Genomic DNA, 16,319 nt, shown 5'->3' on the forward strand with positions numbered 1-16,319 from the left:
AATCTGTGAACGGCCAACCGTCTTCTAGGTTTCCTTCACATATATATATCCCCTTCATCTCCTGAGTTGGCGAATATACTCTTTCCTTTTGTTGAGATCTTCAACGATCCTCCGTATCTTCTTCCTTGTGATTTGGTTTGCTCCTCACGTAATCTTTTTCTTCACCTCCACTCAGCTGCTGCCACGTGGTTATTCATGTTCTTCCTCTTTCCCGCGTCTTCCTGTTGTGTTACACATCTCGCCTTGATGTGTCACACAACCTCCAGAATCCTGATCTTTCATTCTTCCCCTTTTTGTCTGAATGTGTCACGTCAAGCCTCCTGCATCAACACAGCCATAGAAACACAAAAAGGACACAAGAGACTAGCCAGCAAAACCAACATAGGCACATGTCATTCCAAACACGAGTAAGATATTGTTCAAAGCAACTGACATCCCAAAAGAAACAAAGCAACAAGGACATTGTTCAAAACAGTTCAAAACAAAACAAGTAACACGAGAGATGCTTAACACGTGCTAGAGTTAAACAGATTCACTCATCCCTACACTCAATCACTCTCCTTACTCTCTGTCTCATCTCCCTGCTGCTCCCCCTCAGTGTCTGACTCTTTGTCCTTTGCAGCATTGTCTCGTGAGCCATATTCTCCCCCTGCTTGAGTGCACATTTAGAACAAAAACATTCGAAAAGAACATGTACCAGGTCAGACGACTTACCTTTGAGACGCAGTTGAATGCGCTTAACCCAGCGTGCAAGCTGATCCAAATCCGCTGCCAGAGTAGGGAGAGCTTCAGATTCGTCACCATCTGAACCTTTTCCAGCTTTCTTGTCCAGTGTGATCTTCAGAGGAAACCCTTGGAGCGGCTGATCACCACGATGACCTGGGATCATCTTCTGAAATTTCAACATCTGAAAGATCAGATTTGGAAACATCAGCTTGAGATTGACTTGCTCAGGCGTACGTGCAATGGCAAGGATCTGTTCATACACCAGAAGACCAAGATTGAACCGTCGGCCTTGGATGAGAGAAGCCACAAACTTGACTCGGTCTTTCACCATGGTGGTGTAATTCGTCGTGGGCATCCAATTACGACAGCAAAGCTTGTACAGGACTCCATACGTAGGTTGAAGATGTTTGGAACCAAAACCCTCCCAACGATTCTTTCGGCCTCCGGACACAACACGAACCGCCTCATCGATGTTCATCTTATCCCATTCACCAGACGGCAGATCTTCTTTGATCAGGAACATGCGATTGATGATGTCAGGTGTGAACTCGTACATCTGCCCTCGGATATAGATCAGATTAGTCCCAAGGCGGTATTCCAAATCCGGCACATTCGAATAGAACTCGTGAATCACAGTTGGACAGTACGGGTCCACATCCAGCACCGTGTAAGTCAAGTCCACTTTGTCCAAAATGCCTCGAACCTCATCCAGCTTGGGATCGTCGAGTAGGAGGAACTTCTGGTCATGGAAGGAGCGAAGACGCAGAGAATCATACCTTCCCCGAGCCGCAGCAGACGTAAAGTTGTCTCGCGAATACCGCAGAGGACGAGTCAGCTCAGGATGCATGCGCTCATGAGTGACAGTAGCGGCTCGATTTGCGCGGTACCGGGTCTCCTGATCCTCATACAGCGCGCACACTCTTGCTCGGTCATCATCGGAGCCGCCGAGCATCTCCTCATCACTGGATTCCGCGAATAGATTGGAGAACAGATCTCGCGGGTCTTCAAAGTACGCCGGAGGGTGTGAGGAGCCACCGGTGTTTTGACTCTCCCCATCGCTGCTATTTTCTTCATCGGAGATGACCACTTGTTCCTTTCAGGAACGATGACCAGTTTTCTTCTTTGTAGAGAGGCGTCGAAGAGCAGAGGCAAGTGTCTCCGAGTCCGGAGGTTCGCGACGAGAGGCTTCAATGGCAGAGGCCATGAGCTTGGAGGATTGAAGTCTGGTGGTTCGCGGCATCGTCGTGCAGAATGAAATCGGCGAGGTGAACAGAAGTTCTCCGATGCGTCGCACACAATTAGGGTTTTGTGGCACACCAAACGTCAGCAGACCCTAATAAACCAGCGGAAAACTAGAAGCACAGCTAGACACACACATTAGCCCCACACCAAATGGGCTTTAGGCCCAAAAAGAATCATAGATTTCTCACACAATTATGAGCTTCATCACACACACAAAGCAATTTAACACACGGGCAAAGCACACACAGGCAACACAAGGAGAATCCCATTAAGGGACCCATGACACAATCGAGCACGCAAATCTAGGCACTACGGACGAACAACGGACAAGACATTTCACCTATGTACAGAGAGATCGAGATGAATACCAATGTAGAATCAGATGTGAAGAGAAGTCTACCTGAAAGCACAATGATGCAGCCAATCCTTCAGCCGAAGTGCTTTCACATCATTAGTTATTCACAGGCATTCTTCGTGCTTCAACCCGTGGGAAGACTCAGACATCCTTAACTTAAATCACCCGAGAGTTCGGACCAAGTGTCTACTTCTCCGCCAGACCATGAGACACTATACTTTGATGGATACACAGGAGTAACACACTCCACTCTGAGTCCCCTGTATTCTTTTTGTGCTGCATTCCCTCATCTGAGGAGCATTCACACATTTCTTTCAGGAGATTACGTTATCCTGTTTCTTTTCACAATTCATTTTGGGGTCCTCAGAGTGTGTTGTTAAGCCGTGTTGTTATGACCTTTGCCTGTCCATCGTGCTGCCTTCCCTCAGCTGAGGAGCATTCACACACTTCCAACAACCATACATTCAGATTGGTATAGTGAAGAAACTCTCATAGCTCGGTCCGTACTCAGAGATGATTTTGGCCAATCCTGTCAGTGATCAGTGCAAGATGTGAAATGTTTCAGCATCCCAATCCCGCATGAGTGACAATCATTTTGGCAGGACATCACAACTCTCCATCACTGGGCATCCACACACAAGATTCCCTGAGACAACGTGCTCAGCAGGTGATGAGTGGAGATTTTGACTCATTCTAACTTGTGTTTACTAATTGTTTTAGGAGTTTTTGGAGTCTTTTCAGGAAGTTTCAGGTGACTTAGAGGCCTTATCAAAGGATTGGAGTTTTTAGGAGGCATTGGAGCAAAAAGAGATGAATTTGAGCAATAAGGAGCTATTTCACACGTTTTTGCCCCGGAGCACCTGCTCCCGGTTTGGACCCTTCGTAGAGCACCTGCTCCAGACGGGAGAAAAATAAGGAAATCGACTTTTACCTAATTTTGGGAGGAGAAAGAGAATAAAAAGCCCACAGCCGCCTGTGTTTTATAATCACGTTTTTCTACAGACTTTCTACGCTTTTTTTTTTACAATTTCCTGAACCATAGAGTTTTTACTTGTAAGCTTTTGGGAGAAGAAATCTGCTACACTTTGAGAAGAATTCTGAACCCTATTATCTCTTCTGCGATTTTAATTCATGAATTCCTTTCCATCTGTTTCTGTGTTTCTTTTCTCCATGTCTGAGTAGATCTCTTAGCTAGATTGAAGCGTTCAAAGGATTTCATGAGTTAGAGGATTAGATGCAAATAGGGCTTGATATCTATTGTCTTCACCATTGTTAGACTTAATGCTTAGGTTGAATTGATCACTCAATCTGCGATTTTAGGTTAATCTGTTCATCAAAAGTGTAATAGGTTGCTAGAATAAACATTGGTGAGCGATTTGTCCTTAGCCAACGACAGTTGAAGTTAAGGCAAATCATGAACAGATCAAACCTGCTAGCTAATGCTTATCTGCAATTTTCTAGGTTCAAACGACAGTTTAGGATTTAGGTTGTTAGACAAAGTTATCGAGATCACGACAGTGGATCGATAAGCTTTTCTGTTTGAGTTCGAGACTTGCGTTACACTTGTGTCCTGAATAGTCATCTGGTTCTTATCTCTGAAATTCCTGCGAATTGCTTTGGTCTAGTGCTTGTTTTAATTTGAATTTAAATCGTTGTTTGCCATTCTGTTATTTTTTAGTTTTCAAAACAAACCATCTTTCGTCTTAGCTTTAATTCAATCCTCACAAATTCATAGAGTAACACTGGTCCTCTGGATTTCGAATCCTTTATATTACAACTACATCACTGTTTTATTGCAGTAGAAACTAGGAGTATATCCAGTGAGAATCAAATTTTGGCGCCGTTGCCGGGGACCAATTCGTTACCTTTGATTTTTGGTTTGAAATTCAGACTAAGGCTTTACTAATTTTTCTCTCTTGTTCTCTTGTTTGCGTGTGTTTCAGGTGTATGTCAAACATATCCACAAGGAGCAACTGCACTGATCTTGTTTCTTTGTCGAACACCGATCTAGCAAGAGTCGAGCGAGAAAACAGACGTCAAAGGCCTATTCAAGCCAACATGGGCGATCAAGGCAATAATGGCAACATGGCTGTCGAGGTTCAACAGCTTCGACAACAATTGGAGCAGCTGCAAAAGGCGCAGCAAGACAGGGAGCAGCCACAACCTGCTATTGGAGACAAGGACAGTCCGCACGCTTACTATCACAACAGGGCTGCGATTGCTCCTCCAACCATTCAGAGGCAAGAATTTGAGATCAAACCTCAGCTGATCTCATTGGTGAAGCAGCACCTCTTTCATGGGCTTCCTGCTGAGATTCCGATGGACCACATCGAGAATTTTGAGGAGATTTGCAGCACGACTGGATCAAATGGGATACCAGCCGATTTCTTGAAGTGCAAGCTTTTTCCATTCTCACTTGCGGACAAAGCTTTGCGCTGGCTGAAGTCATTACCACCTGGGTCATTGACTACATGGGAAGAGTGCAGATCAGCATTTTTGGACCATTTCTACACTAAGGCCAAAACTGCAGCTCTGAAGAACAAGATCTCGTCGTTTAAACAGCAACCTGGTGAAGCTTTCTGCGAAGCTTGGGAGAGGTACAAGGAGTACCGAAGAGAGTGCCCTCACCATGGGTTCTCTGATGAGCAGATCCTGTCAACCTTTTATGATGGTGTCAACTGGGATTACAGGAATGCTTTGAATGCAGCTAGCAATGGCGATTTCATGACTAAGTCCAAAGAAGTTGTTTATGAGTTGATTGAGAACTTAGCTGCAAGCTCCAGCAACAAATCCCAAGAGTATGACAGGTCTAGCAAAGCAGTTCATAGTGTGGAGTTGAGCAAAATCGATGAGCTTACAGCAAAGGTGAATCTGCTGTTGAGAGAGAACCAGAGATCTGTGCATTTTGCTGATGAGGTTGGTGATGCACCTCTTGCTCAAGAGTTTGTAGATGCAGAGAATAATGATCAGATGGAGGTAAATTTCGTGAATGGACAAGGGTATGTGCAGAATCGCAGTTTCAACAACTTCAGAAGCCACCCGAATTTATCCTACAGAAGCAACAATGTTGAGAACCCTCAGGATCAGGTCTATCCGCAGCAAGGAGTGCAGAATCAGTCAGGATTTCAGAAAGAACTTCTCCAGCAACTTCCAAGGAAAGCAGTTCATCACCAATCAGAATCGATTTCAAGGTGGAAATCAGCAGAAGTTGCCTTTCACAAGTCTACAACCTTCTTCGAGTTCCTCAAATAACTCGCAGGATGAGCTGAAAAACTTGATGCAACAGCTGCTGGTTAATCAGCAAAAGTCTTCCATGGAGATTAATGCCAAAGTGGACACCATGTACAATGATTTGAATGGCAAGTATGAGGCTGTGTGGACTCATGTGAAGAAGCTGGATGTTCAGGTAGCTCAGACTGCAGAAGCTGTGAAGAGATCACCTGGAACTCTCCCTGGAAAAGGTGAAAACTCCAGGAATGAGTTTGTGAATGCTATTGGGCTTAGAAGTGGGAAGACTCTACATGCTGCACCAACAAGCTCTGTCTCAGAAAAGAAGAAGGAAAAGGACGTGGAGCACCTGCTCCAAGAAGAGGAACCAGCTCATGACGTAAAAAAGACGAAGGAGCACTCTTCCTACATTGGAGCACCTGCTCCAAAATCTGGAGCACCTGCTCCAGACGTAGATTTGACGAGGGAGCACCCTGAGCCAACGAGGAAGCACCTGCTCCAGCCACCTGCCCCAGCAAACATTCCTGCAAGAGTTTACACGCCTAAGGTACCTTACCCAGTTCCACCAAAGAAGTCTCGCAAGGACTTAGAGGATGCAAAGTGCAGGGAGATGCTGAAGGATTTGACTGTAAAACTCCCTCTAGCTGATGCTGTTCAGATGATACCAGCCCTTAAAAGATACATGAAGGGGTTAGTGTCTGGGAAAGCTGTTGAGGAAAAGAGTGTCATGATGGTTTCGAAGGAGTGCAGTGCTGTGCTTCAGAACAAAGTGCTGAAGAAGAGAAGTGATCCAGGAAGGTTTGTTCTCTCAGTTAGGATTGGGAATGTACTTTTTGCAAGGTCTCTCTGCGATCTAGGTTCAAGTGTGAATCTGATGCCTTACTCTGTAGCCAAGCGATTGGGTTACACCAGATTCAAACCGACGAAAATCTCGCTGGTATTTGCTGATAGATCAACCAAATTCCCTGTTGGTATACTTGAGGATCTGCATGTTCAGATAGGTGATACACTCATTCCAGCAGATTTTGTGGTTCTGGAGCTTGATGAAGAACCCAAGGATCCTTTGATATTGGGTCGATCCTTCTTATGCACAGCAGGTGCAATCATAGATGTGAAAGAAGGAGTGATAGATCTCCAGCTGGGAGATATGGTGGTGCGATTTGAGATGAATAAACTCTACAAGAAACCAATGCTGGACGGACAGACATTTGTCATAGATGATGGTTCAGGCATTGCTGAAGAGGTTGCTGAAGAGGTTTTGGCCATCGATCCTCTCGAAGTTGCACTCACCAAAGTTGAAGGAGAACATGGGTATTTGAGTGAAGAAGCTGATGGGTTTGCAAAAATGCTGAATGCAAGCACGAGAATGCAAAGGCAGGTGGTGTACATGAGCTTAGAAGGCAAGGAGAGCTCACCTGCAGAAAAAGCCGACGGAGCACCTGCTCTGAATCCTGGAGCACTTGCTCCCGACGGTTTGATTGATGGACCTTGGAGCGAATTGAGAGCTCCAAAGCTTGAGCTCAAACCCCTTCCTGTGGGGCTCAGGTACGCATTTCTAGGACCCAATTCGACATTCCCTGTGATAGTGAACTCTGAATTGAACAATGTAGAGATTGCCTTGCTTCTTTGTGAAATTAGAAAGTATAGGAAAGCTATAGGATATTCACTAGATGACATTCCAGGGATTTCTCCTGATCTTTGCATGCATAGAATACATCTAGAAGATGAATCAATGACTTCTGTAGAACATCAGAGGAGGTTAAACCCGAATCTACAAGATGTTGTAAAGAAAGAGATAATGAAACTTCTAGAAGCTGGTGTGATCTATGCAATTTCAGATAGTAATTGGGTTAGTCCGGTTCATGTAGTTCCTAAGAAAGGTGGCATCACTGTCATAAAAAATGATAGGAATGAATTGATACCAACTAGAACTGTTACTGGGCATCGAATGTGCATAGATTACAGGAAATTGAATGCTGCAACTCGCAAAGATCATTTTCCTTTACCATTTATCGATCAGATGCTTGAACGCTTGGCTAACCATCCTTATTACTGTTTCTTAGATGGTTATTCAGGTTTCTTTCAGATCCCAATCCACCCGGATGACCAGGAGAAGACGACATTCACATGTCCTTATGGCACCTTTGCATATCGCAGAATGCCATTTGGCTTGTGTAATGCTCCAGCAACATTCCAACTCTGCATGATGTCGATTTTCACTGACCTGATTGAAGACATAATGGAAGTTTTCATGGACGATTTTTCTGTCTATGGAAGCTCCTTTTCTGTCTGTTTGTCTAATCTGTGCAGGGTCTTGCAGCGGTGTGAGGAGAAGCATCTGGTGCTTAACTGGGAGAAATGCCATTTCATGGTAAGAGATGGGATCGTGCTGGGACACAAAATCTCAGAGAAAGGGATCGAGGTGGACAGGGCAAAGATCGAGGTGATGATGAGTCTGCAGCCACCAACATCAGTCAAGGGGGTTCGCAGTTTTCTGGGCCACGCAGGTTTTTACAGACGCTTCATCAAAGATTTCTAGAAGATTGCCAGGCCCCTGACGCAGCTGCTGTGCAAGGATGTGAAATTCGAGTTTGATGATGCATGTTTGGAGGCATTTCACAGGATAAAAGGAGCTTTGGTCAGCGCTCCTATTGTCCAGCCACCAGATTGGGAACTACCTTTTGAGGTCATGACCGATGCTAGCGATTATGCAGTGGGAGCAGTGCTGGGACAGAGGAAAGAAAAGAGGCTCCACGTCATCTATTATGCTAGCCGAACACTCGACGAGGCTCAGTGCAGATATGCCACAACTGAAAAGGAGCTTCTTGCAGTGGTTTATGCTTTTGAGAAGTTCAGGTCTTACCTTGTGGGGTCGAAAGTTGTTGTTCACACAGACCATGCAGCTCTGAAATACCTGTTGACGAAGAAGGATGCCAAGCCAAGGCTCCTTCGATGGATCCTTTTGCTGCAGGAGTTTGATTTAGAGATTAAAGACAAAAAAGGGATTGATAATGGTGTTGCAGACCACTTGTCGAGGCTGAAGATAGATGATGACATTCCACTAAATGACAGCCTTCCTGATGAACAAGTTTACGCCATAGAAGTTTCTGGGTTCGACGAGCACCTGCTCCCCACCGGAGCACCTGCTCTGACGAGTTTTTGCAACCAAGTTGACATAGATCGGCATTCTGGTTTCCCATGGTTTGGAGAGATTGCAAATTACCTTGCTGCAGAGCAGGAACCTGCAGGTTTTGTGGGAAACAAAAAGAAGAAGTTTCTAAAGGATGTGAGGCACTACTTTTGGGATGAGCCTTATTTATACAGGCATTGCTCTGATGGAATCTTCAGAAGATGTGTAGCTGACGAGGGGATACCAGGAATGTTGTTTCATTGCCATGGATCCTCTTATGCAGGTCACTTCGCCACTTTCAAGACTGTGTCGAAAATTCTCCAAGCTGGGTATTGGTGGCCGACGATGTTCCGAGATGCAGCGACTTTTATCTCCAGGTGTGACACATGTCAGAGACAAGGGAACATCAGCAGGAGGAATGAGATGCCTCAGAATTTCATCTTGGAAGTAGAGATTTTCGATGTGTGGGGTATAGACTTCATGGGACCTTTTCCATCATCTCATGGGAATGAGTATATTCTGGTGGCAGTTGACTATGTGTCAAAGTGGGTGGAAGCTCTGGCTAGTCCCACAAATGACGCAAAGGTGGTTTTAAAGATGTTCAAATCTGTCATTTTTCCCAGGTTTGGTGTGCCGCGAGTGGTGATTAGCGATGGAGGCTCTCACTTCATCAACAAAGTCTTTGAAAACTTGTTGAAGAAGAATGGTGTAAGGCATAAGGTGGCGACCCCATACCATCCTCAGACGAGTGGGCAAGTTGAGGTTTCCAACAGGGAAATCAAGAACATTCTGCAGAAGACTGTGAGCACCACAAGGAAGGATTGGGCAGTGAAGCTTGATGATGCTCTTTGGGCATACAGAACAGCTTACAAAACACCTTTGGGGACTACACCATTCCACTTGGTGTATGGAAAAGCATGTCATCTTCCAGTGGAACTTGAGTACAAAGCTGCTTGGGCAGTGAAGCTGCTGAATTTCGATGCAAAGAATGCTCAGGAGAGGAGAGTAATGCAGTTGCATGAGCTGGAGGAAATTAGGCACCTGGCCTATGAAAACTCGAAGATTTACAAAGAGAGGACAAAAGCTTTCCATGACAGGAGAATCCTCAACAGAAGCTTTGCACCAAACGATCAGGTATTGCTCTTTAACTCTAGATTGAAATTGTTTCCAGGGAAGCTGAGATCAAGATGGTCCGGACCATTCACCATCAAGGAAGTCCGACCATATGGAGCTGTAGTGTTGCTGGACACTAAAGGAGGCGAGTTTGTTGTCAATGGACAGAGGTTGAAACCATACCTTACTGGTCCAAATATCGCAGAAGGTGAATCAGTCACCTTAAGCGATCCTCTTCAAGCCTAAATGGCTTTCCAAGTCAAGCTAATGACTTAAAACAAGCGCTTGGTGGGAGGCAACCCACCGGTAAGAGTCTCTAACTTTGTGTCTTTCAATTCTTAGCTACTAACTTTGTTTTTTTAGGTTCTTTCTTTTCAAAAAAAAAAAAAAAAAAAAAAAAAAAAAAAAACAGGTAAGAAGTTGTTCAACGTGGAAGAGAAGATGTGAGGAAGAAGAAGGAAGAGCACCCAACCGGAGCACCTGCTCCATCTGCTGGGTTGGTTGCTCACCACGTAAAAAGTGACGAAGGAGCAACCCAAGGGAAACCGGAGCACCTGCTCCGCCAGGGTGCTCCACATGTGCGAACCAGGTAAGTTTTTTTTGGACACTTCTCTAGCTTATTTTTACACCGGGGACGGTGTGAAGTAAGTCCGGGGGAGGGTCGTGTCCCTTGTACTTCTTTCTTTTGCTTTCTTCCTTTTAGTACTTCCTTTGAGTCAGTTTTAGTTTGTTTCTTTGAGTCATTTTGTTTCTTTGAGTCAGTTTGGTTATATGAGTCAAGTCAAAGCTTGTGGGAATGAGGACCAATTCTATGATGATTTCAGACCATTTGTGAATCTTGACCATCTTCTTCTAGTGATTATTGCTGCAGAATCATCTAGATCGACTAATGGAAAATCCAAAGACAAAGCAGTAGACTAGAGGAGCCCAGAATTCTTGACTAATCCATTGAACCTGAGCTAATTTCTCAGCTCTTCATTTTCCTCATCGATCAGGTTAGTGCTCATAGGGCTTGACTCCTCATTCTTACCTGACAAATAAAGACCTGTGTGATAGATTTGGTATTCCTCTCTCATGTTCTAAGCATTGTTTCAGGCTGTTTCTAAAAAAAAAAATGATCAAAAGGCAGAAAAGATTGAAATGATTTTCTTTTAGAAGTAAAGGGTTAGGAAAATTTCCAAGGATCCCATTATTTTACTTCTAAAGTGGAATGATCACACAAGGGATGGAAGCGAGGGGTAGGAAAATTTCCTGTGACCCCATTATTCGCCTACACCTTTGATATATGATGAGGGGACAAACCGGGGATTCGGTGGCAATCACCATCAATACTCGCGTCTTTGAACCTTGTTATATGTGCCAAAAAAAAAAAAAAAAAAAAAACGAAACAGCTTGAAAAGTGAATAAGTTCGAGGGAGAGGAAAGGTACTTTTGTGTAGTATGGTCAATTTGTTGAGGTATAAGTATGGGAACGAGTCTAGAAGGTTCTTAGCACTGGTTTTATCGATGAGACTCAGCGATGATGGGACATGGATGATGTTATGAAATTGAGGGACTAATCTGGAAAGCTGCAGCGTCTACGGAGAAGTACATGGAGGTTAGATTTTTGATTGATTTTGCAGCAGATTGTCACATGCCTTGGTCAGGTTTACGGTCTTTTGAGTTTTGCGAGTTCCCAGCTTTATCCAGTCATTCTTTTGGAGTTGAATTTGAGTTTGTTTGAGGACAAACAAGGATTCAAGTTCGGGGGAGTTGATGAGTGGAGATTTTGACTCATTCTAACTTGTGTTTACTAATTGTTTTAGGAGTTTTTGGAGTCTTTTCAGGAAGTTTCAGTTGACTTAGAGGCCTTATCAAAGGATTGGAGTGTTTAGGAGGCATTGGAGCAAAAAGAGATGAATTTGAGCAATAAGGAGCTATTTCACACGTTTTTGCCCCGGAGCACCTGCTCCCGGTTTGGACCCTTCGTAGAGCACCTGCTCCAGACGGGAGAAAAATAAGGAAATCGACTTTTACCTAATTTTGGGAGGAGAAAGAGAATAAAAAGCCCACAGCCGCCTGTGTTTTATAATCACGTTTTTCTACAGACTTTCTACGCTTTTTTTTTACAATTTCCTGAACCATAGAGTTTTTACTTGTAAGCTTTTGGGAGAAGAAATCTGCTACACTTTGAGAAGAATTCTGAACCCTATTATCTCTTCTGTGATTTTAATTCATGAATTCCTTTCCATCTGTTTCTGTGTTTCTTTTCTCCATGTCTGAGTAGATCTCTTAGCTAGATTGAAGCGTTCAAAGGATTTCATGAGTTAGAGGATTAGATGCAAATAGGGCTTGATATCTATTGTCTTCACCATTGTTAGACTTAATGCTTAGGTTGAATTGATCACTCAATCTGCGATTTTAGGTTAATCTGTTCATCAAAAGTGTAATAGGTTGCTAGAATAAACATTGGTGAGCGATTTGTCCTTAGCCAACGACAGTTGAAGTTAAGGCAAATCGTGAACAGATCAAACCTGCTAGCTAATGCTTGTCTGCAATTTTCTAGGTTCAAACGACAGTTTAGGATTTAGGTTGTTAGACAAAGTTATCGAGATCACGACAGTGGATCGATAAGCTTTTCTGTTTGAGTTCGAGACTTGCGTTACACTTGTGCCCTGAATAGTCATCTGGTTCTTATCTCTGAAATTCCTGCGAATTGCTTTGGTCTAGTGCTTGTTTTAATTTGAATTTAAATCGTTGTTTGCCATTCTGTTACTTTTTAGTTTTCAAAACAAACCATCTTTCGTCTTAGCTTTAATTCAATCCTCACAAATTCATAGAGTAACACTGGTCCTCTGGATTTCGAATCCTTTATATTACAACTACATCACTGTTCTATTGCAGTAGAAACTAGGAGTATATCCAGTGAGAATCAGCAGGAGATGTCAATAGCATATACACAAAACCCGATTATTTACACTTCTACATTGGCTATTACTTCGACTAGAGAATTATTGCTCACACACACCCAACGCCTTTCGCAGATAGAGAAAGGTGTTGAGATCGAGCGGTTTGGTGAATATGTCTGCAAGTTGGTGCTCAGATGCTACATGCTTGATAATGACAAGTTTCTCCTCAACTAAGTCTCTCACAAAGTGATGCCTAATGTCTACATGCTTAGTGCGTGAGTGTTGGATTGGGTTTTTAGTGAGATCTATGGCACTCTTATTGTCGCAATGCACAAGAAAAGGATCATTATGGATACCGTAATCGGCGAGCATTTGACGCATCCACAACAGCTGTGTGCAACAACTTCCAAGAGCTATGTACTCTGCCTCAGCTGTGGAGAGTGACACACAGTTCTGCTTCTTGCTATGCCACGAAATCAAGTTGTTTCCTAGGAAGAAACACCCTCCAGATGTGCTTTTCCGGTCATCAAGACATCCTGCCCAATCTGCATCACAGAACCCTGCAAGATTTGTGTTAGTCTCAGTAGAGTAGAAAATACCATAGTCAAGTGTACCTCGCACGTATTTGATGATACGTTTGACTGCAGACAAATGAGATTGTCGAGGGCTTGCTTGATATCGTGCGCACAAGCCGACACTCAGACACAGATCAGGCCTACTTGCGGTCAGATACAGCAGGCTCCCTATCATGGCACGGTACAACTTTTCACTCACCTTTTGACCCTCCTCATCTCTTGACAACTTGCTGGTTGTGCTCATGGGTGTTTTAGAAGTCTTACATGTTTCCATCTCAAACCTCTTCACCAGATTGCGAGCATAAGTACTCTGCGAGACAAAAATTCCGTCTCTCGACTGCTTCACTTGAAGTCCAAGAAAGTAACTCAGTTCCCCAACCATACTCATCTGGAACTCTCTTGTCATAGTTTTGACAAATTCATTCACTAGCTCTTGATGTGTTCCCCAAAGATAATGTCATCGACATAAATCTGAACAACAAGCAGCTTTGATCCCTCGTTTTTAAGAAACAGGGTCTTATCCACACTGCCTCTCAGATAATCAGCATCAAGCAGGAACTGAGTTAGACGTTCATACCATGCCCTGGGAGCTTGTTTCAAGCCATATAAGGCACGTTTCAGCTTGTAGACATGGTCGGGAAACTGCGGATCTTCGAATCCCTTGGGTTGGGACACGTAAACTTCTTCCTGTAAGATGCCATTCAAAAAGGCGCTCTTGACGTCCATCTGGTAGAGTTTAATCCGCAGCCTGCAAGCAATTCCGAAGAGCAGTCGAATGGACTCCAAGCGAGCTACTGGTGCGAAGGTTTCATCAAAGTCTATGCCTTCTATCTGTGCGTACCCCTGAGCAACAAGTCTCGCTTTATTCCTGATCACGTTTCCATCCTCATCTGTTTTGTTATTGAATATCCACTTGGTACCAACAACATTCACATGAGCAGGTTTAGGAACTAAGTCCCAGACATCCAACCGAGTAAACTGTTCCAGCTCCTCATGACACGCTGCAACCCAGAACTCATCATCCAGCGCCTCATTCACTGTGTGTGGCTCAGTGAGAGATATGAAGCATGCAAATTTTGCCAGCTCCTTGAAGTCAATTTTCTTTCCGTGTGACACGTCCATCATACACATCCCCAATCACATCGTCCAGTGAGTGATTTTTATGCACGTGTGGGCGTGTGTCTTCAACATCTTCTTTAACCGAGGTGTCCTCATCATGTGTCTCCTCTGTCAACTGAACGTCATCATGGATCATTGTGTCACACATAGAGGTAGAAATGACTTTCTCAGCTGAGTAGCTACTCTTATCATCAAACACCACATTGATTTCATCTCCAATGAGTTTGGTACGTTGGTTGAAGACTCTGTAGGCTCTGCTGTTGGTTGAGTATCCTAGGAACATGCCGACATCACTCCGGGAATCAAACTTACCAAGATTGTCTTTATCATTTAGAATGTAGCACACACACCCGAACACATGGAAATAGCTCACATTGGGTGTGCAACCATTCCAAACTTCGTATGGTGTTGTCTTGGTGCCCGGCTTGACATACACACGGTTGATGATGTAGCATGCAGTGTTAATTGCTTCAGCCCAAAATCTTGTAGCTACATTGTTCCCGTGCATCATAGCTCTAGCCATCTCTTGCAGAGTTCTATTCTTCCTTTCAAGCACTCCATTCTGTTGTGGTGTTCTGGGTGCAGAGTACTGGTGCCTGATTCCTTGACTGTTACAGAATTTTTCAAACACTTCATTCTGGAATTCACCACCATGATCACTCCTGATCTGAACAATATTTCCTTTCTCGGTCTTTAACTGCAGAGCAAGGATCTTAAAGCTCTCCGCTGCTTCTGATTTCTCACGAAGAAACCGCACCCACGTATACCGAGAGAAGTCATCTACCAACACGAAGATATATCTTCTGCCTCTAATACTCTCAGTTTGAACAGGACCCATCAAATCCATGTGAATGAGCTCTAGAACTCTGTTCGATCTGACTTCTGCGACAGCTTTATGTTGCACTTTGATTTGTTTCCCTTTACTGCAGGCCTCACATACGGTGCTACCAGGAGTTTCAAGATCAGGGATACCTATTACAGCTTCAGCCTTTACCAATCGACTCAGTCCATGAACATTCATATGTCCCATTCTCTTGTGCCACAGTTCAATCTGAGATTCCTTTGCTGTCAAGCATTTTTCTGAGTGACTCCACAGATAGCATTTATTTCCAGACCTTATTCCCATCAGCACAAGGTTACCATTCATGTCTACTGCCTGACAATCCACCTGAGTAAAAATGACTTTAAGTCCTTCATCACACAACTGACTCACACTGATCAGATTCGCCTTGAGACCTTGTACATAGAAGACATTCATGAGCTGAGGTTGATCATCTCTTTCTAGATTTCCAACACCCATAATCTTTCCTTGTCCACCATCACCGAATGTGACCTTACCACCTTTCACAGCATTCAATGAGTCAAACCAGCTTTGGTTCCCTGTCATGTGTCTTGAACATCCACTATCAAAATACCAAGCATCTCCTACCTGTCCCTTGGACGAGGTATACGCAACATTGGCTACCGTTTCTGGCTCCTCAAATTAAATCCGGGCTAAGTTGCACACGACTTCCTCTATTTCCTCTTCAGATTGTGTTGTGTGATACAGATCTTTCTTTGCAATCCAAACTTTACCAAAGTGTTTAGGTTCAACGAAACACAGACCCCTTTTCCATGCACCTCTGATTTTGTTTCGGAATCTGTAGCACCTAACTTTCTTGTGGCCTGGCCTTTTACAGAAGAAGCAACAGGGTTTCGAGGGTCTTTTGGTTTGTTGAAAACCCTTACTTTTTGCATCACCAACATCAGTCTGAGTTTGAGAGTGTTGATTCAGGACTGTTGACGGATTACCAGTGACATGACGCAGGACTTTCTGTGGTACATCAGCTGGTGGTTCGGCAAACTCACTCCTTGATGTGCTTCCATACACAAAGTTTGACATATTCCCCAATGTAGTGGAACTTGTGCTAAAGTCTCCAGTATATCCAAGACCCCAGTTCTTC

General features: G+C 44.0%; 1 non-coding gene across 1 annotated transcript; it reads right to left on the reverse strand.

Annotated features, from left to right (window-relative positions):
- Positions 1 to 4,852: 4,852 nt before the first annotated feature.
- Positions 4,853 to 4,959, reverse strand: LOC112088682. Its single transcript, XR_002900627.1, has one exon. It is a non-coding gene; the product is annotated as a small nucleolar RNA R71 (small nucleolar RNA).
- Positions 4,960 to 16,319: the final 11,360 nt, after the last annotated feature.

Source organism: Eutrema salsugineum, unplaced genomic scaffold, assembly GCF_000478725.1.
Source record: "Eutrema salsugineum unplaced genomic scaffold, Eutsalg1_0 scaffold_14, whole genome shotgun sequence".
Taxonomy (NCBI): Eukaryota; Viridiplantae; Streptophyta; class Magnoliopsida; order Brassicales; family Brassicaceae; genus Eutrema; species Eutrema salsugineum.